Consider the following 25,856-nt stretch of genomic DNA (forward strand, 5'->3'; position numbering starts at 1 on the left):
TAGTTCCCTGTGCTATACAGTAGGACCTTGTTGTTCATCCATTCTACGTGGAATAGTTTGCATCTGCTAATCCCAACCTCCCACTCCATCCCTCCCCCACCCTCCTCCCCTTTGGCAACCACAAGTCTGTTCTCTATGTCCGTGAGTCTGTTTCTGTTTCATAGATAGGTTCATTTGTGTCATATTTTAGCTTCCACATATAAGTGATATCATATATTTGTCTTTCTCTTTCTGACTTAATTCACTTAGTATGATATTCTCTAGTTGCATCCATGTTGCTGCAAATGGCATTATTTCGTTCTTTTTTATGGCTGGGTAGTATTCCATTGTATATATGTACCACATCTTCTTTATCCGCTCATCTGTCAGTGGACATTTAGGTTGCTTCCATGTCTTGGCTGTCGTGAATAGTGCTTCTGTTAACATTGGGGTGCATGTATCTTTTTGAATTAGAGTTTTGTCCTGATATATCCCAGGAGTGGGATTGCTGGATCAGCTGGTAATTTTATTTTTAGTTTAGAAAAAAGTATATCTTAAACCAATAGCCAATAAAGACAGAAGCATTCTCCTTTCCCTTCCTCTTCCTGCCCTGGTCTATAACATGGGTGTGTCCCCGACAATCCTTGCCTCAGTGGGGAAGAATTAGGGAATAAGTCTTTTGTTCGTTTGTTTGTTTCCACTCTCCTCCCCCCTCTCTCTTCCGCATGAGAGAATGGTGAAAATCTGACCTTCTTTGGCCTCTGTTTCTAAATGATTGGATGTAAGGCGTTGAATGTAACCCGTGGCTTGGCTCTCTGAGTCTTAGTTACTCCGAATCCCTGGGATCAGAGGAGCCGCAGGTCTCCACGGCTGGGGGAGGGTATGCTGACCCCACTCCCTGGACCCGTAAGTCTCGAGGTCTGGACTGCAAGGGAGAGGCCAGACAGAAGGAGAATCCACTTTAGCAGCGGGTGCACTCTGCATTCTCCAGTGTAACCACGACAGCAATTAAGTGACTATTGTGTGCTGTTTCCTCTGGGATCTGTGTCTGCTTCTCAATTAGCTTGAAATCTGGAGAAAAGGAGGAGGAATGATGAGGCTCACGCGGAACCCCTGACAGCCGGCATCATGCTTAGTGTGAAATCGTAGAGGTTGTCAAAGGGGAATGGCCAGGAGAGGGGCGGTACAGTCGCCATGAAGATAACAGTGAGTGTTGCCAGGTACTGTCCCCCGCTGCACGCCCGATAGTGTGTCTGTGCCCTAGGACAGACCTATCAGGAAAGCATCATTGTCTCCACTTCGCATGGAAGAGAGGGGGGCTCTGAGAGGTGCGTGAGTAGGAAGGCTCAGAGCTGGGACTTGAACTCAGGTTCCAGGACTCAAAACCATAGGCTCTGTCTGTGGAGTTTCCCTCATAGCACCTCTCTTACTGAATGTCAGCTGCTCAAAGCAGCATCTCAGGAAACAGAAATATTGGGTATAAATATTAACAACGCATAGGGAAAATATTTGTGGACATCTTATTTATATGAGAGCAAATCCACAATAATAAAGTGAAGAATAGTGAGACATCATATATATATATATTTTGCTGTTGTTGTTGTTTTGCAGTAGGCGGGCCTCTCACTGTTGTGGCCTTTCCCGTTGCGGAGCACAGGCTCCGGACGCGCAGGCTCAGCGGCCACGGCTCACAGGGCCAGCCGCTCCGCGGCATGTGGGATCTTCCCGGACTGGGGCACGAACCCATGTCCCCTGCATCGGCAGGCGGACTCTCAACCACTGCGCCACCAAGGAAGCCCTCTTTTTTTTTTTCAGAAATCCTATTTAAATCCTTCTTCACCTTCATCGTGAGAGTCCAAATGGCAAGAAGTAATGGGTCATAAAAGACCTTTTTCAGTTTGCCCAGGAGGAAAAACATGCTCATCTCAGTCCTTACAGGTTTAACTTATATCCTCAGAAAATCATTCAAATTCCATCTCTTTAAGGGAAGCATGCAGTTGTATGTAGCGATATGCATAATAAAAATGCTAATTGACTCTTTTTTTCTTTATGGAGAAGGAAGAGAATACCTTTTATCTCACATATATATTCATGGTCTGGCTTTGTTGTATCTAGTATAATGCTCAGGAAGTCTTCAAATAACAAGAGTCGAGTGAATTAACTTGCTGGAATCATAGTTTATTTAATAAGTCTCTGTAAGGGAAGAAAAGGGTCGTTTCCAGGACCCTTCGGTTCACGTTTTGGCGACTGGCAGTCTGTGCCCACTTTCCTGGCTCAGTGAAAATTCCAGCAGAATAAAGGGGAGATACTGCTTATTTTGGATAAATTTGGGTTTCCATTTCGGCTTCTACTACCTCCTAATGTTTGTGGCTCCAAAAAGCAGGCCCTGGACATCTGGGTTAGAGTGAATCTGGTGATAGGAACGAAGTAGGAGGGATTCTTGCTGAGAAGTGAATGGTAATGGGGGAAAACCGTTCTAGCAAACTCCGTTGAGATCCCAGGCTTTTCCTTGTCTAATCTCACCAGCATGATCATCGTCATGGGGCTTTTTATTCTAATGCAGATCCTGAAGAATTGGGATGAGGCTGTGATTTCATAAAAGGTTCATAAACATCACCTGGATATAGTCACTCCTTCCGCAGTGAAATTGGAAAAAAAAAACAAACTCAAACTGCACAGAAGCTTGTAGGGAGCCCAGGGGTGGAGGCCAGAGACTCTGGATTTCAGTCTGTCTTGAGGTGAGGGTTTTGGTCTCTCTGTTGAAGGTTTCCTGTCGTGGAAAGAGACCAGTGAGCTTTTCTGATGCGCGGGTTTCCCGCTTCAGAGGGGAGCTGTAACCGTTGTCTTAAGAAATTGCTTAAGGCCTCCTGCTCCTTATTTTACCCCCGAATGCAAAACGTCTTGCTTGGCCTAGGCCTGAAAGCGAGAGGCAGTGATCTGGGTGCCGGCTGCGTTCAACCTGGAGGAACTCAAGCTTCCTTAGTGAACTGAGTCGAAGGGCAGCCCAGCTTCCTCCACTGCTTTTCATTTCACCGCTGACTCTTTTATTCCAGACGCGTGTATTGATGGCCCGCTGGGTGACAGTGCCCGGCACTGGGGACGAAGGGGTGACAGGCACATTGTTTTGGGCCCCTGGTCCAGTGGGAGAGAGAGGGCGCGAAGAGAGCAAGAAGCTGCAGTGTAGCAAGTAGGGGGCGCACGGTGCTGGGCACACAGCTGAGGGGGGCCTCCTTGCCTCGGGGAGAGTCAAGCTTAGCCCTCAGGGGGGCTTCCGCAGGCATGTCCAGGAACAGAACGGAACATCCACGGGGGCTTTTTTCCAGAGGGCTCCCTTGTTTACGTGGCCTCTAACCCTTTCAATAACCCCGTACCTCCAGCAAGTGTCTACGCCTCCATCCTGGGCTGGCCGAGCGCCCTCCTCGTCGCGCCCCCCTCCATGGCTCCACTGCTGTGTTTTAGTGAAACCCTCTGCTTGTGCGTCTTTCTCTCCCCCTAACCTGGAAGCCCCTGAGGGTTTTGGATCCCTGGTATTCAGTGAAGTGTTGACGTACATAAGGCATCTGATCGCTTTTTGCAGACCTGCTCGTTGAAGTGATGATGATACAGTAATAGTAGAATAATAGTATTAAGTATTCTATTAAGATATCATTATTTCATTTTATATATTATAATCCACATATTATTTAATTCATATGTTAATAATATAGTAGTGTAATATATTAGTATGCTGCTATATTGTTGTTGTTGTTATTATTATTATTAAGAGACCCAACTCCTGAGGACCCTTGCAAACCTTCAGGCACCCATCGTATTTCTTGGCTGCCTGAGTGAAGTTAAGTCCTTTTCATCTCTTCTGGTTTTTAATGGAATAGGAAAGTGTATTCACTCCGGCCAGGGGAAGGTAAGAAATGCCACCAGCTTTCTTGGGCAACTGTAGGCAACAAGGGCGCTGCAGGGGGAGAGCGGATGGTACCATTCCACCAGCAAAACCCGCTCCCTCTGCCTGGGAGGGCCTGGGGGTGCCTTCCTGCCTTCAGGAGCCCCACCCCCCGTCCCCAAGAGGGTCCCCGGGTCTCAGGAGGAGCGTGTTTCCTGAGGATGGTCGTTCTCAACACAGGGCCGCCAGTGGCCCCCCTTGACCCCAAGGGGGTGTCACAGCTGCTCCCTTTCCCCTTCGCCAGTGTGGGAACAGGCGACATCTGCTGTTTGCCTAACGTGTGTGCTTTGGGCATTCTCTGTTTCTACAAATAAATGCTTTTACAATAAAACTGAAATGCCAGGAAAGGAGACAACCTACTTTAAGGTCACTGCTGCCTTCCAGCAAGGGTGTTTAAAAATAACCCCCAATCTGTCATGTGCTCACAACTCCCACTACACCCGCTCAATGGCAGGCCCGGTGCTAGCCAGGATGGCGGGGTGGAAGGTTCCAGGATGCGCGCGCGCATGTGTGCTCGTGCGCATGTATGGGCGTGAGCGTGTGTGTGCCTGAGAAGTGAGGCGTGCTGTCCTCAAGCGGTGGGGCTGGCACCTGGCTGCGGGACCACCCCGTTGGTCTCTGCCTAAGGGCAAGTCGTTGCCCCCATTCTGGACCGGTTCTGGTGTCTCACTCCAGCTATGGTGAAATGGCTTTGGAAGTGCTTTGTAAGAAGGAAAACTCTAAGGGGCTGAGTTCCCATGGACAAGATGGGTATGAATGCCAGGATGTGGCCCTGGGGAGACTCTGGGTGGATCACTCAGTGAGCACCGGGGCATTGCTTCCGGGGTCTGCTCCAGCAATGCTGCCAGAGAGGATGTTAGATTTTTTTTTTTTTAACATCTTTATTGGGGTATAATTGCTTTACAATGGTGTGTTAGTTTCTGCTTTATAACAAGGATGTTAGATTTTTGCAGCTGAATCTGCGAGATGGACTTTTCCAGTGATTTTCAAGCCATGCACCGTAGATCCCTAGCAGCTCCGGGGCAGATCTTGAGTCGCTCATTTCTGCTGATGGATGGTGTCTTTTACTCCAAATATGGCCTTTCTCAAGGACTGTTGCATTTAACTAGGGATCACGTTCTTAAATAGAGGGGTAGAGTTTGGCTGGGAGCACCTGTAAGCCCACAGGCAAGGGCACATCTGAGGGCCATTTGGCCCAGCACCCGTGGAGCATCACCTTGGACAGATGCCCCCATACGCCCATGTCCAGAACTCACACTGGACAGCTCTTCTAGGTGTAGCTGGTGGCCAGCAGTAGGGATGAATCGAATCTCTATTTCCTGAGAGTTTCCTGAAAGACACGGGAATTAGGGCTGGAATCTCATCGAGCAGGGACAGCCGATGCCTCCGTTCCATCTTTCTGAGGAGCCAGTCTCAGGGCTGAGTGGGACCAGTGTCTTTCCAACAAAGCCCTTTAACAAGGACCGCTGCCCTGGCCTGCCTTTTGCTGATGATAATATAAAGAGAATATGGGTCCCATTCTACCTAGGATCACACCAAGGTACCCATATCTACATGCAAAAGAAGAGGAAGATTCTAGGGAGGTCTAGAGTCATGGAAGCAATTAAATCCCTAAAAGGGTACAAATCTAATGTTTTCTTCCAGTTGCTGGGCATCTAGCACGTGCCAGGGACCATCATCTCACTTAATCTTACTCCTGAGAGGCAGGTATCACCCTCCCCATTTTAGAGATGAGAAAACTAAGGTTCAGAAAGTTTAGGGTCTTGCCCCAAATCCTTGGACCCAAGTCTTTCTGACTTCAGAGTCTGTCCTCTTAACCTCTGAGGTTCCAGGGCTTTGGGTAAAGATGCAAAGCAGGTCATATAAGTCCTGAGAAGCCTCCCCATTGTCCGGTTACATGTGACATCCTCTTTCCCCTGGTGGTGATCCCTGTTCCTCACCTCCTCTCACACATGCGTGTACATGTGTGCACACCCTCAGTTATCTCAGTGCCCCAGCCAACAGCCCGCCAACCTCTAGTCATGTGAATGAAGTCATTCTAGACCAACCCACCTGCCCCATCTGACCCACAGCAAACCCAAGAAGCATGAAGGACCCAGCCAAGGTCGGCAAAGCTGAGCCCAGATCAGCAGAACTGCCTGGCTGACGTGCAGACTCTTGAACAATAATCAAAAATCATTAATTTTTAAAAATAAATTTATTTATTTATTTTTGGCTGTGTTGGGTCTTCGTTGCTGTGCACGGGCTTTCTCCAGTTATGGAGAGCGGGGGCTCCTCTTCATTGCGGTGCGCGGGCTTCTCATTGCGATGGCTTCTCTTGTTGCAGAGCACGGGCTCTAGGTGCACGGGCTCTAGGTGTGTGGGCTTCAGTAGTTGCAGCGTGTGGGCTAGGGTTTGCAGGCTTCAGGAGTTGTGGCACACAGGCTCAGTAGTTGTGGCTCACGGGCTCTAGAGCGCAGGCTCAGTAGTTGTGGCGCACGGGCTTAGTTGCTCCGTGGCATGTGGGATCTTCCCGGACCAGGGATCGAACCCATGTCCCCTGCATTGGTAGGTGGATTCTTAACCACCGTGCCACAATGGAAGTCCCAGTGTTTCTGTTTTTTGAGCCACTGAGTTTTGGGGTGGTTTGTTATGCTGCAGTAGCTAACTGGTACAGGTGTGTACACAGCGAGTGTCCCCTATCTTACAGACATCGTACAAAGCTGATTTCCTCTACTATCAGCCCTACTGGGGAAAAAAAAAAAAAGTATTATTTTAGCCAATTCAAATCAGACCCGGCATAAACTGGATTTGTAACTTAACTTTTCACTGCATAGTAAAATATTACTTAGATTTTGTAAGAGCCATGGTTGTATTTCATATAATTTAGATATATTTAACCTACATTTTACTTATTAAAGAGAAGAAACTAGAATCAAGAATCAATCTGATGTGGTTGGCAACAGAAGTACTCACTAAATTTACTTTCACCATAATTGCTTTAAAATGTCAGGGTCAAATTTTTAAAAGTGGTTCCTGGAAAGTCTTGGTTGCATTCTAGGAAAGACTCTGCCCACAGTTATTTGGGGGAAGGCCGTGTTCTGCATCTCAGCTGGCTTTCACAAGTCAGGGCTCAGGCCTCTCCTTTCAGTGTCTTGGTGTGAATCTAGAAATGGCATTCTCCTGCGAGGAACCGTACAGGATGTGCTGTAATGTTTTGTTGTTGTTTTTAGCTTCCAATCCCAGACCTACTGCTGGCTCTGTGATGTTATGTGCTGAAGCACCTTCATTATCGATTTTAAAACATTGTTTAAAATGTAGTGATCTGTCACAGAAGATCCGACGTAGTTCGGGTAGCAATTTCAACCAAGAGCAGTGCTATGGTCTGAATGTCTGCGTCCTCAACAAGTTCATATAGTGAAATCCTAATGCCCAGTATAATGGTATTGGAGGCGGGGCCTTTGGGAGGTGATTGGGTCATGAAGATGGAGCCCCCTGAGTGGGATTAGTGCCCTGACAAAAGAGGGTCCAGAGAAACCTCTAGCCCCTTCCACCATGTGAGGACGCAGCGAGAAGGCGCTGTGAACCAGGAAAGGGGCTCTCACTAGAATGCACCTTGAACTTGGACTTCCAGCCTCCAGAGCTGTGGGCAGTAAGTTTCTGTAGCTTACATCACCTCCCTTCCCCGCCCAGCCTGCCGCCCCACCGAGGTACCCTGTTATAGAAGCCCGAACACACTAAGATAAGCAGTTTAGTCAGGTTGCGGGCTGTTGAAACGTCTCCAAGGGAAAAGTCATTGCTGGAAGAAAAACAAGCTATGGGTCAGAAGAGACTTTTCTCAACCCAAACATTTTGTCGCGTTTCCTTAGAATTATTTAATTAAGAAAACGTAGCAGATGTAGAGAATGTCTCCTGTGTCCTCGCCCCCGATCTGTTTGACTCCCTGCCTCCATGGGGGTTAATCACTGTCCAAATTCCCATCACAAGCACAAGGAAGTTCCGAGGGATCTTTGTCAAAATCTCTGCCCAGATTCCGATCTACCATGGTTATAGCTACGACACCAAAATAAAAATTAAATTAGTCTAACATTCTAAGTGAACCCAAATTCTTTCCTAATTATTCACCATACTGTATTATACATGATATATACTGTACATAATATATACTGTGTTACAAACTATATAATAGCACATTATAGGGAATATTTACTCTGTGCTGGACACTGGGCAAAGTGCTTTTCACATTTTCAGTTAATTCTCATAATGACTACTTGAGATAAACATTTTAATCCCCCATCTACAGACAATAAAACTTAGGTTCAAAAAGTTGTTCATGGACACAGAACCAGAAAGATTTTATACCCACCCGGGTCCATCTGACTTGAAAGCCTCTGCGTTCCATCCCAGTCAGCATTTTAAAATGGTCTAGATTTTTAAATAAAGCTAGGTATTAGACTAATTGGCCCATAGTTTTAAAACATGGTCTTTGAAAACTGGAATAATTTAAATTCCTGATGGCTACCCTCCTCCCCTTCCTGGTCATTTCAGAGGAATGGCTCTGAGATCTGATCTAGAAGCTGTAACCAAAACAGACAGAAAACCTGCTCATGATTTAAGATTCAGCTCACACATCGCCATCCACTGCAATCCCCCGAGAGCTGTCCTTGCTCTTTCCGGCCACCATCGTGTCCTGAGCTTACATCGCACAAAGAGTTCATGTTTTTAAGCCTGACGGATGCATGAATAAATGAGTAGACACCTACTTACCAGACAGATGGGTTGAAGAGGACTCATTGGGTGGAAAAGCATTTTAAAAATAGCATCAAAGAATAAAGATCTGCCCTGAGGTTCTGGAAATAGGGTCTAACCTTGACTCTGCCACTAAGTAGCTGTTGGTAAGTTCAGCCGTAGTTTCTCATCTGTAAAACGACACTACTAGAAATTATTAAAGATTCCTTCCAGCTCCAGTGTATGGTTCATAGGAATAGCACACTATTTTGTTGGAGAGGCCAGTGTAGTTCTGGAGCAATTCTGAGACCATAGGGCAGCCTATGCTGGAGTGCATGGGGGCAGCCGAGGCTGGAGGTGTGACACGAGCCTCGGGGAAAACCGTCCTACGTCTGCTGTCCTGACCAGCTCTGAGCAGTGCCCCATCTCACCTTCAGCGTGCCCTGCCTGGGCAATAAGCTACGTGGTCACTCCAGTCACGAAGCTCTAAAGACCAGGGAGGCATGTCGGCCTCCACGCTCACTTATGTTCAGAGAGGCACGGGCAACCCTAGGTGACAGCACGTCCTCAGGCTCTGGGCACCGAGGCTTCTAAAACGCTTGTCAGAAGGCGTTTGGGAGGGGAGTTCTGTGCATCTGCAAAAGTCTGAAGGGGGTCCTGAGAGACGCGCACATCTAGTCCGGGGAGGGAAGTCCCTGTCCTCGGGGAGCTCAAACCACATACAGTGCGATAGTAAACATTCAAAAGCATAAAAATAACCAAAAAGCAAACTTTAAAAAGTGCCACCCAAGAGGTGCAGTAGATAAGCCAGGGGCCCTCATGGAGGAATGGTGAGGTCAGAGAGTATGTACAGGTGCCTGGGTGCTCTGGGCAGCCTGCATACCAGTATCCCAGCCGAGTGTAGTGCTGACCTGTGCTGCGTCGCCCTTACAGGGGCTCAGACTGGGTCCCTAACTGGGTCTGGGGGCTACCTGCGTTCCTGCTTACTAGACACTGTGGCCTCCTCCTTTGCAGCAGGATGAGGGGACACCAGGAGGCCACACAGAGAACACAGGGAAGGAGGCGTGTCCTCCCTGGCCATGCAGCGGCCAAGGGGCGGCATCCAGCCAGCTGGGAGCCGGAGCCCCGGCAGCGCCAGGCAGGAAAATGGGATGAAGAGACTCCGTCTTTCTTATGGTGAAAATGCCCGTGGGCACCATTTACGGAACACTGACTCTGTGCCGGGTTCTGTGTGTGTAACTAGTCAGTAGCTGCGGCCATATACACGAAATGTGGTCTTTTGCTCCGTGCCAGCCTCAGCACAGACCTCGGCAATTCTTGGAGTGCCCTGATCAGATCCCATCCACCCGTAGCAGAGTGGTAGGGTAAGTTTGCTGAAGATTTCTTAGGGAAGACAGAGGAGGAAGTTACCTCAGATGTCCTAAAACAAACCATGTAAGATTCCCCTAATGGCGTGTCCAACCCCCAGAGGCCCTTCTGGGCTGCAACCGACCAGGGCGAGTCCTGGGAGCGGGGCTGGGGAGGGGGCCTTGGACCCTCCCGGCCAGATTTTTCCTCCGTCCGAAAATACATTATGTCTCGAGTATTGACACATCCACCACTCGCCTGCTTCCCAAAACAGCTGGGCTTCCCGGTGACAAGACTCTCTCCCTTTAGAAGTCCATTTCCTTGGGCAGGTTTTTTGAGCTTTCGCGTCTGACCACAGTGTGTTTTTTCTGCACAAATTTAGTGTGCTCTCCCCCAAAAGAATTTTAGTGAATATGATTTTCTCCATCTCGTTATGTGGGTCACCCGAGGCTCAGGGAGATTAAATACTTTCCCAAGGTTTCAGAAATCCACATCAGAACTGGGTTTGAGCTCAGGCCTGGTGCACGCACCCTTGGTCTTAGTGTCCTGCTTCCTCTCGCCCCCTAAGGAAACAGGTCCTGCGCTGCCCCGGGGGTCACCCAGGCAATGGCAGACTTATTCCAAGGCCTCCTGTGAGAGGGACACTACGGTGATGTCCCAAATCCGTATCAGTAAAGCATTTGTTGATCTTTACCGGGGTTAAAAGACCCTCCAAAAGTGTCGCAGGGTCCCCAGGGCAGTCGCGACAGCTCCGCGGGTTGGTGGAAGCGAGGTGACCGCAGCCCCTGCCGTGTGTTGTCCGCGTCCCTCTGGCGGCGTGTTGAGAAAGCAATCTAGCACTAAAAGGCATTCAGTACGAAGCAAGGACATGGAAAGCCTCCTGCCCCTCTAGCCCCAGCTATGACTCAGCCTCGGAAAAGAAGAGTCCAGGTCAGAAATTGCCACGGGAGCAGCAGCGTCGGCTGCGTGCCTCCTGTTTTCTGTTCCTCACCTTCTTTCTTCCATCTGTGACCCTGTCCTCTCACAGGAGCCAGATTTCCTGGCTCTGTCCTGACGATGCGCCTCAGAGGCCGCCCCAGACCCCAAGATGCCCCGAGCCCCCCCTCGGTATTATCTTCCGCCTGTCAGTGGTGACAACATTCTTATCGACTGACCTCGACTCATCACCCCCAGAGCACAGGCGGGTGCTAGTTTCTTCAGCCTGTCTCTGGCCTTTTATCTTTGCCTCCTTGTTTCCTGCCTGGAGCGAGGGTCGTGCAGCCCTGCCTTCAGGAGGACCCCAGGCTGTGGGCAGAGGCCGGAAGAAGGCAGGGATTCTCCAGAGGCCCGCAGGCGCCAGGGCATCTTGTCTCCCTAATGCGGAGTCATGCTTGGGCCCACCCCAGTGGTGGGGCGCTGGGCCGTGTGCAGAAATGACTGAGAATGTTATTACTTTATAAACACAAGGTATTGTCGTGACCAAAATGTCATTGGTCTTTTTTTTTTTTTTAAAGTGCACTGATCTCTCTTTTTTTCTTTTTTTTTCCAATTAAAAAAAAAAAATTATTTTGGCCACACTGTGAGGCACGTGGGATCTTAGTTCCCCTACCAGGGATGGAACCCGCACTCCCTGCAGTGGAAGCGCGGAGTCCTAACCACTGGACAGCCAGGGAAGTCTTGGTCATTGGTCTTGTTGGTTGAGACTCTCAAATTTCAACTTTATTAAAATATTTACTTGCTTATTGATTAATTATCAAGACCTGGGCCTGGGCTCCCTTGTGTGGCTGTAGCTCTCTTCTCAGAGAAGAGAGATGAATCAAATGAAATAAAAACGTTCCAGGGTCTCTGGACTTCCATAGGAATGTGATAACATGTCATGAAGGAAGAAACCAAGAATTCTGCCCACAGGACTTCCCTGGTGGTCCCCTTCCAATGCAAGGGATGAGGGTTCGATCCCTGGTCGGAGAACTAAGATCCCACGTGCCACGGGGCACTAAGCTGCGCTGAGCCCACGTGGGAGCCTGCATGCCACAACCAGAGAGCTCGCACACCGCAACTACTGAGCCTGCACGCGCTGGAGCGTGTGCACCACAACTAGAGAGAAAGCCTGCGCGTCACAACTAGAAAAGCCCGAGCGCCTCAACGAAGAGATCCCGCGTGCCGCAACTAAGACCCAATGCAGCCAAATAAAAAAATAAATAAAATTAAAAATTATTTAAAAAAAAAAAGAGTTTTGCCCAGACGAGTACCAACAACAGGCTGACTCTGAGGTCGAAGGCCGGGCTGCGAGGACATCCAGGGTCGCCCCTGCTGGCCCACGTGTGGGCCCTGGGAAGCAGCCATCGTCATAGTTACTGAGGCCAGAGCCGGGACTGAGTCTTTGAGGAATCTGCAAGCGTGATACATTTCTCCAAACAGAAATTGAATCAGTAGTGGGGAATATAGATAGTAAATCAACCCCACATCCCTGATTATTTTTATACCAAGCTAATTTTAAATGCTCTATTTCTATAGGAATCCGTGAGACTTCCACCCATCTGCAGCTCCAGCTTCCTATTTTCTCCTAACCCTCATCTCACAGCCTGTTTTTTTTGAAACAGCACCAGCTAGCATCTCAGGAAACCACGTTTACAGCCCAGATGCCTCAGGCGGCCATTTCTCATTCGCTGCAGTACAGCTCTGGGAGACCCCAGAGGTGCTTTCTATGGGGACGCAGAGATTACCCGCAAATACTCTCGACCTTAGGGAAGGTGGTGGTTAAAGGAAATCACGTTTACTCTGTTTGACTTGAGCATCTGGAGGCCAGGCAGGTGCACAGAATGAGAACCGTCTGTAGCTGGGTGTGCGGTTCATTTATTTGCTTAGCTCTGCGGACAGTGCTCGACTCTGCGGAGAATGAGCAGGGGGCTCTCCGTGTACCCTGCGACCCTCCACCTGCCTGTGGAGCTTCTCTGGGGAAGCCCTGGGCTTGGCCAGGTTTGTGCTCACAGCCCCCCAGACACAAGGATGCTTCCTAATAAGTGTCGGCGGAATACACGGCTGGCAGCCAACACCGTGGATGCCGAAAGATCTACCCGATCCAACTCACTCCTCCCGCGTTAGCAGTGGCGACTGCCACCTGTTACTGAGAACCCACTGTGTGTGGGGTCCTTGCACACATCACCCTCAGTCCTCACCAAAGCCGTGCCAGGCTGGCGCTATTATTCCCTATCTCACAGAGGAAGAGACAGAGGTTCAGGGAAGACCCGTGACTGGAGTCAGTCGCAGCTGGTCAGTGTAGAAGGGGGATTGGAGTCCAGACTCCATGACTCCAAATCCACATCACCCCCTCCCCTTTGCAGTTTTGTCTTGTGCTGGTTGAATGATGTCGTGCCTCTCAGACTTGGGGCCCCCCCAGGAAGCTGCAGCCCAGGAGAGTTACTGCCTGCGAGTTCCCCAGGGCCTGCCCTCCCCATGGCACCTCTGTGGGTTCTAACGGCAGACCCCCCACTCCTCGGGTGCCTGCACTTGCCTCTGTGTAGCTTAGCCGGAGCCACATTGCCTGGGGACACTGAGCTCCACACCCTGAGGACGCCCTGCTCCAGACTCTTGCACGTGACCCCGGCTGCCATCCAGGGTGCAGCCTTCCTCTCTGCACCAGCCACTCAGAGGGACCCCTGAGAGCACCCAGATAGAACCCTATTTCTCTTCCCCCCTCCACTGCCCCAGCTTTGCTCCCCCAAGCAGTCTTGAAACAGCAGGGACTGCGTGACACAAACGTGTGGCCACCAGAGCTGGGTTCCCAGAGGACAGGCCTGGAGCTTGGGTGGAGGAAGCAGGAGACGCACGTGCAAAAGTCCTGGCCGTGGTTCCTCTGATGCTGTTTCCTTGGGTGGAATGAGGCCGGGCTCGCCTGTGGCCCCTGCAGCCTCCACTCGCTGACACCCTGAGCCAAAAAGCAGGGCACCTAAATCTAGACAAAAGCCGGTGGCACTGGAGCCCTTCGAGCACACCAGAGCCTTCGCACAGCTCTGAATCGTTGCACCGGGCGCAGCAAAGAGGCTGTTTGTGGATTCACAAGCTGAGACGCGTGTGTCTGTTCAGGCAGGAACACACTGACATCTTCCAGCTGACAACCCGTTAACCCTCGAAGTGCAAGCTGTCTCCGGGTCCAACATCTGATTTCCAGACCAGCGGGCAGACGGTGGGGAGACTGTCACACCCGTCCCTGTTGATGTGCTCCACACCTCAGGAAGGGACACCTCTGGTCCAGATGAGAGGCCCACGCTCAGACCTCAGCCCGTTTGGCAGTGGGCAAATCCATCCGCAGATTGGAGGCTGAATTCTGTCCCAGTTCAGGACGAATCCCCAAGCAGATTTTTAAAACTTAAAATTTACAAAAGCTGCTTCTATGAAATTCCAAATAAAACCCTGAGTCCAAGTAAAGCTAAGTTTAAAAAGAGTCTCAATCTTTTAAATTCAATGAAAATATTTTTAATCTCTATGCAGTTGGCAGGTCAATCCGTTCCACTCCGAGGGATAGAAGTGTTACCGCCCTCTGGTGGGATCCACCACTCTGACAGTTTAGGACGAGTGATTAGAACAGGTCATTAGGTTATTAGAACAGCTGGATATTCTGTTTCTTCCTACGGATCACACACCACCCCTCTCCACTCCACTGGGAGCCCACAGGGCTGTGACCCCATGGACCGGGCTTCTTGCCCTCCACTGCCCATAGGATTGATTGGGCTGATGGAGGCCCAGATGGGAGACGGAGGACCGGCGGGCAGTGGCTGCGTCCCTCTCTCCGGGGGCTGCAGCTCATGCCCAGCAGCCTCTCCTCCGGCTGCAGTTCTGAGGGTCTGCGACTCCCTCCTCCTTTCGTCTGGTCGGGCCGAGGGCAGTGGCGGCTTCTCCCCATCCTTAGTCCCAGAGCAGGTGCTTTGTCCTCCCTTGTTGGATGGCCTTGACCCTGTCTCTACCTTTGTAGAAAGGCCCTTGGTCCCAGGCTCCTGATTATCCCAGCTGACTGAGCCATGTGTTTCCTGCTAGAACCCTGATTGACACAGGTGGGAAAAACCGAAGAGAGCTGCCAGGTGAATTATCTCAGTTACCTGCCAACTGAGCCTGCAGAGCGCCTGCCAGGTAGATCTGTTCAGTCAGCAGACGTTTACTGAGTGTCACTGTATGCCAGCTACCGTGTGAGGTGCCTCTAAGCACCTTAGGGATTAGCGTGGATATCAACTCAGTCTTGGGCTGGGCAGTAGGCAAGGAGGGCTTCCTGGAGGAAGAAACATATGTATCAGGAGTCTGAAAGATGACCCAAAAGAGAGCAAGGGTACGAGTGTTCTTTTTTTTAAATTTAATTTTATTTATTTTTTTATACGGCAGGTTCTTTTTAGTTATCTATTTTATACATATTAGTGTATATATGTCAATCCCAATCTCCCAATTCATCCCACCACCACCAATGCCCCCTGCCTCTTTCCCCCCTTGCTGTCCATACATTTGACCTCTACATCTGTGTCTCTGTTTCTGCCCTGCAAACCAGTTCATCTGTACCATTTTTCTAGGTTCCACATATATGCGTTAATATACAATATTTGTTTTTCTCTTTCTGACTTAACTTCACTCTGTATGACCATAGTTCAAAAAGACACATGCACTCCAATGTTCATTGCAGCACTATTTACAATAGCCATGTCACGGAAGCAACCTAAATGCCCATCGACAGACGAATGGATAAAGAAGATGTGGTACATATATACAATGGAATATTACTCAGACATAAAAAGGAATGAAATTGGGTCATTTGTAGAGACCTGGATGGATCTAGAGACTGTCCTACAGGGTACGAATGTTCCAAGCCTAGGAAACAGAACGTGCAAAAGCCCATAGACCACAGGGAACAGGGTACGTAGCAGGAACCGCGTTTCTTCAGCATAGTCTGCAGGGCAGCAAGCTGGCAGGACCTGAGGGACCAAATCCAGTGGGGATTGTAAACCACGGGAGGAAATGTGACTTTATACTAAAGGCAACTAGCACTCATGGAGGGCTTTGCGCCCTGGTGAGTGTGATGGGATTTGCATCCATAGGGATCTTTCTTTTTCTTAATTTTATTTATCTATTTTTGGCTGTGTTGGGTCTTCGTTTCTGTGCGCGGGCTTTCTCTAGTTGCGGCGAGTGGGGGCCACTCTTCATCGCGGTGCACGGGCCTCTCACTGTCGCGGCCTCTTTTGTTGCGGAGCACAGACTCCAGACGCGCAGGCTCAGTAGTTGTGGTGCACGGGCCTAGTTGCTCCGCGGCATGTGGGATCTTCCCGGACCAGAGCTCGAACCCGTGTCCCCTGCATTGGCAGGCAGATTCTCAACCACTGTGCCACCAGGGAAGCCCCCATCGGGATCTTTCTTACTCGGAGTGGAAGAGCAGACAGGCGATGGGAGGGCAGGCAGGGAGGTGAGTTAGGAGGACCTTGAAGGAGCCCAGGTGGCCCGATCTCCAGTGGCAGTGGGGCGGATGGACTCACAGGTATTTGGGAAGGAGCCACACCTGCCCAGCACAGCCTCCCTGCTTTCCCGGCCTCGCTCGGACGTGGTTCTGACGTTCCTGATGCTGACCTCACCCCGAGGCTCCTTGGGCCTCTGCTTCCCCAAGTCTGTTCCCCTCTTTGTCAGTCTCCTGCCTGGACCCCAGGCCTGGCCCCATAATGTCCCAGCACTGGCTTCTCCAGACTCCCGTGAAACCACCGTGAGGACAGCCGTGTCTGTTTGTGCAAGCCTAGGGAACGTTTTTATAAACGCCTGCTGTGTGCCAGGATCGGGCCAGCGTCTGTAGTGTACCATCTTGTCCAGTCCTCATTGTAATGCTAGAAAATTGTTATTATTATTCCCATTTTGCCAGCAGGAAACAGCGGCTCAACCTCTTGAACCAGGTGGTACCGTAGCAGAGTGATGGCAGACAGGATACAGGCGTGTCTAGCTCCCAAATCCCAACAAGACGCACTGTATTAAATTTAACTGTTATTAAGAGACTGTATTATACGAATGCCTGCAAATTAATGCTTGTGAATTTGGGAAGCCTTGAGCAGAAGAGCCCTTGCCCTGTCTTGAATCTCAAGGCATACTTGCTACCAGCTGCCACCCCCAGAGCCTCACAAAGGGGACTTCTTTCATCAGAACAGGATGTGAGGAGGTGAGGCCGTGAGCCTCATTCCTACCTCTGTGTGCCCCCCGACCCCCCTGACTCCTTTTCTCCTATCAGCCCATTACTGTTTGTTTCGCAACCAGCAGAAAACCAACACCTCACAACTTTGTTGTGCAATTTTAGCGCCCAGCTGGTGATTTCAGTGCTTTTTCCCTTTCTGTCTCGCTCAAGACAAATGAAAGTGTGGTTTGAAAAGTCATGTAACTGCTTTTGCACTCTATAAAAATGTTGCCGTTAACGATAAACTGTGAGCTCTTCGTGGGCAGCAACAGTGGACCCAGTTCTTGACACACCATGCTCGTGCCTCTGGAAATGCTCGTTAAATGCCACTGAACTGAAGGAACATGTCAAGACCACCCAGCGCACCCAGTTCTGCGCCCGGCCCTCTGGGACTGCCCTTGACCCTTCACTGCCTCTTTGAAGTCTCCCTGTGCCCTGCAGGCAGTACCGCAGGGCCGAGGAGCTCTGGGCCAGGTACTGGGGCAGAGACCAATTTTTTTTTACTATTATCTCACACCCTCATTCAAGAATAGCTATTAATGTGGGGAGGAGGGATAAATTAGGAGTCTGGGATTAGCAGATAAAACTACTATATTGTTGTTTATCTATGTAAAATAGATAAACAACAAGGTCCTATTGTATAGCACAGCGGACTATATTCAATATCCTGTAATCAACCATAATGGAAAAGAATATGAAAAAGAATATGTATATATATGTATAACGGAATCACTTTGCTGTATACCAGAAACTAACACAACATTGTAAATCAACAATACTTCAATTAAAAACAATAACTATTAATGAAAGAAACAAACTTTATTTGCCAAAGAAAATATGAAGAAGGTCTAGGTCTAAGTGTCCCCCCACCCCCCTGCCTCCTGGGCTTTCTAAAAGTATGGCTTCAGGCATCCCCGTGGATTAGAGCACAGATCACAGGCTGTATCACAGGCTACAGAATAAAAGTTATTGCAGAGGGAGTGAGTGATGAAGGATCAAATCTCCTGCCTGATTATTATATAAAGTGAAATTTAGAGAAGAAAGCGTTTGTAATCAGATAAAGAAGAGAAACGGACAAAGAAAACTGATTATGTCCTGAAACGTTTAACCCAGCTGACACAGAGCTGGATCCCTGCAGAACTTCCTTCATCAGCAGGGAGGTGGCAGAGCCCGAGGCACAGCTGGCGGTCTGGATTTGCCCAGCCAGACCTAGAGCTTGCTCCCCTGCAAGAGGAGACCTGCTCGTACTAGAGCGGATGGAAGGATACATCCCTTTTTCCTAACAGAACCACAATAGAAATGCCAGAACACGGCACACACTTTATAAGAAATGGAGACCCACAACCTTAAGTATCTTCTTAATTCTACTTTTAAGTATATATCCGTTCGTTTATGAGTATAATACGATAAGCAAAAATTCTAGTCTCCAAAAAATAAAGTTAATGATCCGTTACTTCTCCTGACCTGAGATTGGTGGCAGCTCTTCCGTTGAAAAGTGACATTTCATAAGATGCCGAGTATGAAAGCATCACAGATGGTGAAAGGTTTTCTCCCGGTCCCAACACGTGACGATTATAAAAGGAATTGTGGAGTTTGATACTGTATTTAAAGCCAGTAATGAAAATTTAATGTCAGTTCTGTCTCTACCATTAATGGTTTTATTTTTCCACTCAAAAATATACTTCTCGGGCTTCCCTGGTGGCGCAGTGGTTGAGAGTCCGCCTGCCGATGCAGGGGACGCGGGTTCGTGCCCCAGTCTGGGAGGATCCCACATGCCGCAGAGCGGCTGGGCCCGTGAGCCATGGCCGCTGAGCCTGTGCGTCTGGAGCCTGTGCTCTGCAACGGGAGAGGCCACAACAGTGAGAGGCCCGCGTAACACACACACACACACACACACACAAAATGTACTTCTCTTTGTGGGGGTTTTTGTTTTGACACTTGTCAAACTTGCAGACGTAGACACAAAAATAGATAGGCAGCATTTCTAGATCAAGGAATACAATGCCGTTCGAAGCACAGTCGTAACCGACAGGGTAGCTGGTGGCCCTGAGCATCGGTGCGCCACGGTTGTGTCCAGGCTCTGATACTGTACGTGAATCACTCACCTGTCCCATCCTCAGTAAAGTCTCACCTGGGAATGGGGAGAAATCGTAGTAATCGCCTGTTATACCATGTTACCTGCAACGTACAATAAACCCCTTACCATTTGTGATTAGCAAAACAGGATGTCACTTCAGAAGACAGCTCCCCAGGGCCTCACTCAGGCCCCCAAGGAAAGGGTTTGGTTTCCCTTTCAGATTCAGAAACTGGATTCCGTTCAGTCTCTTAGGGACAACCTCCACCAACCGGGCTCGGGAAAGGCTGTCAGGGCGATCCTCGGAGCAACGGCCTCCGTGGGGCCCAAGGACCCCAACACCTTCGTGGGGTGTATTTTATGGCTCATGGTGTGTCTGTCAGTCGGGATGCAGCTGTAGAAAACTGAAACCACTCTAGCTATTTAAGGCATATTTAATCTTTGGAAGGTCAGGGAGTCATGGCTGTACGTCGCCACCAGCTCAGTTTCTGCCCTTAGGAGGTAAATTAAAAGGGCTCAGAAGAGCTTCCTCTCTCTGTACCGGCACCTGATGGCTGAGGCCTGGCTGTGAGTCGCAGGTCACCCCTCTAGGGTCCCCTGAGTGGTTTCCCTGCCCCGCTCCCCCTGCTGTAAACAGTACGTGCTTTGCAGCAAGGGCCCTCCAGGGAGATGACGCATCCTCAGCTTGGGGACCAAGCAGGAGCAGAGGGGGCGACATCTGCACGTTACTTGCACCGTCTTTGGTCAGTACAGGGGGAGTGACCATACTTCATGTCGTCTTTGTCTACTGGGGGCCTGAGTGGTCATCTACTTGCAAACAAAGAGAAGCAAAGCTGACTTCTGAGAGTGGAGGCAGCTCCTAGAACGCAAACAGAGAGCGGATGATAAATGAGTCACTTACCGTGAGACACACGGCCGCCCAGAGGACTAGAGAACTCAGACCAGGTGGGACCATGGCATTCCCTCCACAGGAGAGTGCAGGTGCCCCTCCCTGGACAGCACTGGGCTTTCTCCGCAGCCTTCCTTCCACCATCCTGCGACGCCATCAGTTACAGCTAGGTTGGCCTCCTCCAGCCACTTGCGGTCATCGTCCTTTCCTGAGGATCCCCTTCCCCTGTCAAAAGCCATTCCTTAGGAAGTGTCGTCTCTGTAAAAGCCTGGTTCCATCCTTTCCATCCATTTAGTTCTCCCTAATTTTGCTCCTTGAGGGAAGCCCCATTTGGACGTTCAGAGCGTGCCTAACACTCACTCTCAGTCTTTCCGCATGGCCGTGGCGGTTCACTTAGCACCGCCGTCGGCTCTACGATTACTCCATTCTGAGAAGGACACAGGGCTCCCACCACATAGGCACTGACATACAGCACTATATTAGTTTCAGGTATACAATGTAAATGATTTGATATTTGTATATATTGCAAAATGATCATCATAGTAAGTCTCGTGAACATCTATCACCATACGTAGTTACCCAATTTTTTCTTTCATGAGAACTTTTAAGAATTACTCTTGGGCAAGTCTCTCAGATATGCAATACAGTATTCTTAGCTATGGTCACCACACTGTACAGGACATCCCCAGGACTTATTTATTTCGTAACTGAAGTTTGTGCCTTTTAATTTCCTTCATCCATTTGGGTGAGCTCCCACCTGCCGATCTATTCTTTGTATCTATGAGCTTGGTTTGTTTAGATTCCACATATAAGTAAGATCATACGGTGTTTGTCTTTCTCTGTCTTATCTCACGAAACATAATGCCCTCAGGGTCTATCCATGTTGTCACACATGGGAAGATTTCATTCTTTTTTATGGTTGGGGAATATTCCACGTGTGTTTTCCATAGTGGTTGCACCAGTTTACGTTCCCATCCACAGCATGGAAGGGTTCCCTTTTCTCCACATTCTTGCCAATACTTGCTATGTTTTGTCTTTTTGATGATAGCCATTCTTACAGATATAAAGTGATATCTCACTGTGGTTTTGATTTGCATTTTCCTGACGATTACTGACGTTGAACATCTTATAACGTACTTGTTGGTCATCTGTATGTCTTCTTTGGAAAAATGTCTCTTCAGATCCTCCGCCCATTTTTTAATCAAATTGTTTGGTTCTTCGCTATTGAGTTGTATGAGCTTTTTACATACTTTGAATATTAACTTCTTAGCAAATATGTGACTTGCAAATATTTTCTCCCAGTCAGCAGGTTGCCTTTTCATTTTGTTCATGATTTCCTTTGCTGCGCGCAAGTCTTTTAGTTTGATGTAGTCCCGCTTGTGGATTTCTGTTGTTGCTTTTGCTGTCAAATGAAAAAAAATCATCATGAAGACCAATGCCAAGTAGCTTACTGCCTATGTTTTCTTCTAGGAGTTTTATAGTTTCAGATCTTACCTTCCAGTCTTTAATCCACTTTGAATTAACGTTTGTCTATGGTGTAAGACAGGGCTCCAGTTTCATTCCTTTGCATGTTGCTGTCCAGTTTTCCCAACAGCATTTATTGAGTAGACTGTCTTTTCCTCACTGTATCATAAATCAGTTGCTTCCTTTATCATAAATTAATTGACCATTTATGCATGGGTTTATTTCTGGGCTCTCTCTTCTGCTGCATTGATCTATGTGTCACTTGTTATGCTGTTTTGATTACTGTAGCTTTGTAAAATGGCCTGAGATTGGGAGCTTTGTTCTTCTTTCTCAAGATTGCTTTAGCTATTCAGGGTCTTTAGCGGTTCCGTACAAATTTTATTGTTTGCTCTATTGCTGTGAAAAATGTCACTGGAATTTTGATAGGGATTGCACTGAGTCTGTGTATTGCTTTGGGTAGTTTGAACATTTTAACAATACTAATTCTTCCAATCCATGAACACAAAATATCTTTCCATTTATTTGTGTCTTCTTTAATTTCTTTCCTCAGTGTCATAGTTGTCAGTGTACAGGTCTTTCACCTCCTTGGTTAAATGTACCACGTGGTGACCATACTATAAAACTGTATGTTTTAACGTTCAAAATTGTCTCGAAGGTATTTTGTAGGAGAGTAAGACAACAGGGTATAAATGACAAATAGCTAAATATTTCTTTGATTTTTTTTTTTTTACATAAGTACTCTGCTGCCATATGGTATTTGGTAAAGAAGCTATAATGATTTCTAACGAGGTGTTAGTAGCCACAGATGTGTATTGATTTGGCCAAAAAGTTCGTTCGGTTTGAAGTTAAAAGACATTTTTCATTTTCACCAAGAACTTTATCGAACAACAGATTCACTAACCGAATGAACTTTTTGGCCAGCCCAATATATTAAGCATCTACTCTGTGCCAGCACCATTCTAGGTGTGAGGGATACAAAGAAGAATACAGCATTATTTGTGTCCTGTGTTTTCTGTCTTTTTTTTTTTTTTTTATGGCCACGCTGCACAGCTTGTGGGATCTTAGTTCCCTGACCAGGAAGCGAACCCATGCCCCCTGCAGTGGAAGCGTGGAGTCTTAACCCCTGGATCGCCAGGGACGTCCCAAGAGCTTTCTGTCTTGACTGATGTTTGCTGAAGTGTAGTCCCTGGACCAGCATCAGCATCATCTGGAAGCTTGTTAAAAATGTAAATTCCCGCGCCCCGCCCCAGACTTACTGAATCAGAAACTCTGGGGGTGGAGAGGAGGGGGCAGGACTCTGCATTTTAACAAGCCCTGCAGGTGGTTGAAGTTTGAGAACTTGAAGTTTGAGAACTACCGGTCTAGAGGAAGACAGGAAAATATAATTCTGTGGCTAAGTGCTGAGCTAGAGCTGGGCTCTGGTTGCTATGGGAGCCCTGTGACAGTCACGTGGGGATGGCAGGCAGTGCATCACCAAAGAGGTGACGCATGAACTGAACCTTACAGGTGGGTTGGGACCTTGCTGGGGAAAAAAGATAGGGAAGGACATTGCAGGCAGAGGAAAGAACAGAACATATGAGTGAACGTGTTGACTTGGGTAACTTCAAGTAGTCCATGGTAGATAGGTTTTTTTAAAAAAAGAAGAATACTCAAAATGGAATTGGGTTGATCTAGATTGAGTCCTCAGCTGAAGGGGAAAAGGTGGAGTTGATATTGTAAGCCTGTCTCACCAACTTGGCATGGACTTCTCTCCCTCTCTGTGTCCTTGGGTAGTGCCTCTTGTGATGGTTAATATCACTTCTAACAACATACGTGTCTTTAAGGTTGGTGGTGCCAGTGACATCTCACATTGTCTTTTATCTGAGAATACCTTGTTGTTGTGTTTTGTGACCAGGCTACAGTTAGACAGGCAGACATAGATCCTTCCCCGTGTTTGCTCTGTAGTTTCGTGTTTGCTTCACTTTGCTGTATGGATGGTAGGTATGATGACCTTGAGCCTGTCCCTATCCTAATCTATTTCAGGTCTATTATTGGCTTATTAGCTATAAGTCATTGTTCGTCTCAGTGGTTGCTCCAAGATTTACAATATACATCTTTATCTTACCACAGTCCACCTTCAAATAATGTTACACCACTTTGTGTATCATTTAAGAACCTTCCACTTCCTCCCTCCTGGCCTTCTTGCTGTTATTACCAAACATTTTAATTCTACATATGTTATAAATTCCACTGTACATTGTTATTACTTTGCTTGAAACAGTCAGTTACCTTTTAAAGATATTTGAAAAATGAGAACATATTTTCCATTTACCTACATGTTTACTATTCCCACTGCTCTTCATTCTTTTGTATAATATCAACTTTCCATCAGCTGTCATTTTCTTTCTGCCTAAAAAAACTTCCTTTAACATTTCTAATAATGCTAGTCTGCTGATGATAACTTCTGTCAACTTATGGTTGTCCAGAAAAGTCTTTATTTTGCTTTCATTCTTTGAGGATGTCTTTGTTGAATATAGAATTTTATGCTGACAATTTTTCTTTCAGTGTTTTAATGATGTCACTTTGTGGTCTTCTGGTTTGCATGATTTCTGATGAAGTTCAGTCTTCTTTCCCTCTGTGTAATACGTCTTTTTCTCTGGCTGCTTTTAAGATTTTCTCATTATCATTTGTTTTAAGCAATTTGATTATGATGTACTTTGATGTCATTTTCTTCATGTTTCTTGTGCCTGGGTTTTGTTGAGATTCTTGTATCTGTGAGTTTATAGTTTTCATCAAATTTAGACATTCTTTAGTCATCATTTCTTCAAGTAGTTTTTCTGTCTCCCCTGCTCTACAGAAGCTCCAACTATACATATGTTAGATTGTTTGATATTATCTTACAGCTCATTGATACTTTTCTCAATTTTTTACAATCTTTTTACTCTCTGTTTTATTTTACATATTTCTTCTCCTATGTCTTCAAGTTCATTGATGTTTCCTTTGCAATGTTTAATCAGCTGTTACTCTCATCCAGTGTATTTCTCATTTAATATATAGTATTTTTTAATCTCTAAAAAAATGATTTGGGCTTTTATATATCTTCCATGTCTTTCATCATGTTTGTTTTCCTTTATCTTCTTGAAGACAAAGAGTATATTTATGTAGATGATTTAACATCCTTGTGTGCTAATTCTGTCATCTGCATCTTTTAAAAATGTATTTATTTTATTGATTTTTCCTCCTAGTTATAGGTCAGATTTTCCCGCTTCTTTGTATTCCTGGTAATTTTTAATTGGCTTCTGAACAGTATAAGTTTATGGATTATGTTTTATTCCTTTGTAGATTGTTGGGACAAGTTACTTATTTCAAGGCTTGCTTTTATGTTTTGTTAGGGCAAATCTAGGGCTAAATTTGTCTCAGCACTAAGGCAATGTCCTCTGAAATCTCTACTCAATACCCAGTGTGTTATATGGTCTTTCCACCCTGGCTGATGGGAACACGTTATTTCCAGCCCTGTGTGATCTCCATTGATTTTTCTGCTTGCTCCTTTGGGATGGCTCTTTCCTGGCCTCAGGTAGTTTCTTTGTCCATACGGGCCAGTCCTCACACACACCCTCCACAGGACCCCTCTGCAGATTTCTGAAGCTCTTTCTCCGTGAAGCGCCTTCCTCTCTGGTATCTTGCCCTGGAAATTCTAGCCAATTTGGCCTGCGTACACTCTGAACTCTGTCTACTCAACTGAGGCAAACTACCAAGCTGTTTAGATCCTTCCGCCCTTTCTGAACGTCAGCCTGGAAACTCTACCGGCAGCAGTAGGACTCATCTCAATACTTCCCTTCTCTGAGATTAGTGTCCTGTGCTGCCTGCTGTCCAATGAATGAAAATTCTCACGCCGTGTATTTTCCCCAGTTTTCCAGTTGTTAAGGCTGGGGGAGATTCTGTGATTCCATCGTGGGCCTCCTGATGCAGATGAGGCTTTCAAGGACTGTGTATCGTAGCATATCAAGGGGCTGAGGAGAGGGAAATTAGATAACAGCACGAGACCCTAGAGTGCGAACACTGAAGTTTAATGCCGTCATTCATTCCCTTGTGGGGGCCCTTGCTGTTTATTTTGAGTGTGGGCTGCTGTGGTCATATAAGGAAGCGAGGAATAAGGAGACTGGATGATTTGAACTGTGTGCTTGTTTTTTTTTGTTTTTTTCTTTTGCGGTACGCGGGCCTCTCACCGCTGTGGCCTCTCCCACCGCGGAGCACAGGCTCCGGACACACAGGCTCAGCGGCTATGGCTCACGGGCCCAGCCGCTTAGCGGCATGTGGG

This window comes from Aethalodelphis obliquidens, unplaced genomic scaffold, assembly GCF_003676395.1.
Source record: "Aethalodelphis obliquidens isolate GAN/ISIS:26980383/991018 unplaced genomic scaffold, ASM367639v1 scaffold16, whole genome shotgun sequence".
In the NCBI taxonomy this organism is placed as follows: Eukaryota; Metazoa; Chordata; class Mammalia; order Artiodactyla; family Delphinidae; genus Aethalodelphis; species Aethalodelphis obliquidens.